The sequence below is a fragment of the Lepisosteus platostomus genome, chromosome 22 (genome assembly GCF_059453375.1).
Source record: "Lepisosteus platostomus isolate fLepPlt1 chromosome 22, fLepPlt1.hap1, whole genome shotgun sequence".
Classification (NCBI taxonomy): domain Eukaryota; kingdom Metazoa; phylum Chordata; class Actinopteri; order Semionotiformes; family Lepisosteidae; genus Lepisosteus; species Lepisosteus platostomus.
The window spans coordinates 2,987,988-2,991,367 of NC_142632.1; positions in this window are offsets into that span (position 1 = coordinate 2,987,988).

Below are 3,380 nucleotides of genomic sequence, written 5' to 3' on the forward strand. Positions count from 1 at the left end.
TCAGGGCTCCAACAGGATTCAAACACAGAGCGTGAGACGTGGGAATCAGGAACCTAACCCACAGCTCCACCAGCAAGGTCACATGCAGGGTGCTGAAAAAGCACTACAGAAACATTATCAACAGACAATGTACAGCGTGTACTATTCTTGTGTTACGGTACATGAATATAATTATATCGTTATTAATTTCTTTAGATACGCGATTCCATATTATATTCAATTCTTAAAGTATGCTTTTTGACTCCGGTATCACGTCAGTTAAAGACTTCGATGCTTAAAATGTTTAGGGAGAAATGGAATACTGGTGTGTATTTTTTCTTTAAAGTACCGAGACCAGCAATATACTGTATGTTTATGTTCCAAAATTAATATTGTTTATGGTTTTCACACGCGTTTCAGTATGCTCCTATTCTTTTTATGCTCAGCTACTAAGATTTCCCTTTAGTGGTAAAATTCCACATAAATATTCAATAGTTAAACAGGCACAATAAAGACATTAAATATACATATACATACAGTACAGTTTGTATACAGTTATATGTTTATGTTTATGTTAAATCAATCTCTTTTATAAGAATGTGAAAGGCATGGTGAATCGATTGTCAAAAATTACTGTACTTTGCATGATTGGAAACAAATGCGTGATTGCGAAATGCTGTGGTGTTACTTTTACAAAGACGGTCAATGAATAAAAGAATGTGGACCAGGGCAATACTTTGAGTTTACAGCTTGTCCAAGGTCATTCATTATTAATGCTATTAGTAATATCTTCGTTAAAGACTTTGATGGCGACAGCTCAAACATGAGAGGTTGAGCTTTATTAGCTCCACCTTGCGGAAATTCCGGATACTATTATTTTACTTGCGGTATTATAGGAGAGTTTACGGTAACTCGCGGTAGACTGCGTAAAGCGCACCGCAAAATAATGCGGTATCGCCCGCTTGTTTTGAATGGCTGCATCTGTAAAAGCAAACTGTCGTTTGTGCACCCTTATACAACAAAAATCCATAACTGGCATTTTTTAAGTGCTAGGTCCCAAACAAGCCATTACATTTTATTTTAGTTTCGAATGATTGAGACTAGCACGGAGGTATCAGTCAAATTACTTAGAACGGGACAACTGAGTTAAGGTTAACATTCTATTTTGTTCCCCTTGTTTACTTTAAAACTTCCAGTTCATTCCCGTAGTTCTGCCATAATTAATCAAAGAATGTAACAGTGGCAGAAGTAAACGTTCCAAAAGCTTTTTTTTGCTTTCATTTTCTAACTTTCTGCTTTTGCTGTAACAATTCTGTGATACACGTCTCTAGTAGCTCTTTAAAAGTTTTTGTTTCGATTCAGAATGACAAAAGCTACTGTATGGAAGCCCGTTTCTGCCAGGGAGCTAAAAAAAAAAACCTGCTATGGTACAGATGCAGCCATTCAAAATGCATGGTACAATCCCATATCGCACGCAACTACCCACTAGCCACCGTAGTCTACCACAGTAAGTGATTGGCTAGCCAAAATGTCCGACAGGGGCACTCGTGGTGCATTGGTCAGTAGTGAAAAGATTTAATCATTTAATTTTTTTACTGTGCACGTTTTATTCCACATAGTATAGAATATTTACATGGAATTTTACCACTAAAGGGAAATTTTAATAGCAGAACATTAAAAGAAAAGTAGCATAATGCATCTGAAAGTCAGAAACGATATTAATTTAGGAACATAAACATATTACTGTATGTAAACTGTACTGCATTTGGCTGGTCTTGGTAGTTGAAAGAAAAAATACCCATCAGTCTTCCATTTCTCCCTAAACATTTTAAGCATCAAAGTTTTATAAACGGTCACCAAATATGCGATTGCTGTGTAGAATGAATTTTAATTTAAAAAAAAAGATTTAACATGAAAATTAAGCTGTTTACGTTCCTCCGCCTGAGAATATAGATTAAGGGCTGACACAGTGGGCTCTTCTGAGACATTGCGATTCCACAGTCTGAAAAAACACGTTTATTTCGGGCTGAAAAACACGTTTTGAAAAGTGTGCTGTTCCTGCCCAAAAAAGTTACATGGGGGTGACCAAAGTTGCCCAAACGTGTTTAATTCTGCTGAAAAACACGTTTTGAAAACTTCTGCACACTGGGGTTAAGGGCTGACTCAGTGACTCTTCTGAGCCAGGCAGTTACATTGGGATTCAACAGTCTGAAAAAACGTGTTTATTTCGAACTGAAAAACACGTTTTGAAAAGTCTGCTGTTCCTGCCCCAGCAGTTACATGGGGGTGACCAAAGTTGCCCAAACGTGTTTATTTCTGCTGAAAAGCACATTTTGAAAACTTCTGCACACTGGGGTTAAGGGCTGACTCAGCGGGCTCTTCAGAGCCAGGCAGATACATTTTGATTCAACAGTCTGAAAAAACGCATTTATTTCGATCTGAAAAACAAGTTTTGAAAAGTATGCTGTTCCTGCCCCAGAAGTTACATGGGGGGGAACAAAGTTGCCCAAATGTGTTTATTTCTGCTGAAAAACACGTTTTGAAAACTTCTGCACGCTGGGGTTAAGGGCTGACTCAGTGGGCTCTTCTGAGCCAGGCAGTTACATTAGGATTCAACAGTCTGAAAAAACGTGTTTATTTCGGACTGAAAAACACGTTTTGAAAAGTCTGCTGTTACTGCCCCATAACTTACATGGGGCTGACCAAACTTGCAGACACATGTTTATTTCTGCTGAAAAACACGTTTTGACCCTTTCTGCACACTGGGGTTAAGAGCTGAGTGTGTGGGCTCTTCTGAGCCTTGCTGTTACACGGGGATTCAGTTGTCTGAAAAAACGCGTTTATTTCGGGCTGAAAAACACGTTTTGAAAAGTGTGCTGTTACTGCCCCATAACTTACATGGGGTTGACCAAACTTGCAGAAACATGTTTATTTCTGCTGAAAAACACGTTTTGACCCTTTCTGCACACTGGGGTTAAGAGCTGAGTGTGTGGGCTCTTCTGAGCCTTGCTGTTACATGGGGATTCAGTTGTCTGAAAAAACGCGTTTATTTCGGGCTGAAAAACACGTTTTGAAAAGTGTGCTGTTACTGCCCCATAACTTACATGGGGTTGACCAAACTTGCAGAAACATGTTTATTTCTGCTGAAAAACACGTTTTGACCCTTTCTGCACACTGGGGTTAAGAGCTGAGTGTGTGGGCTCTTCTGAGCCTTGCTGTTACATGGGGATTCAGTTGTCTGAAAAAACGCGTTTATTTCGGGCTGAAAAACACGTTTTTAAAAGTGGGCTGTTACTGCCCCATAACTTACATGGGGTTGACCAAACTTGCAGAAACATGTTTATTTCTGCTGAAAAACACGTTTTGACCCTTTCTGCACACTGGGGTTAAGAGCTGAGTGT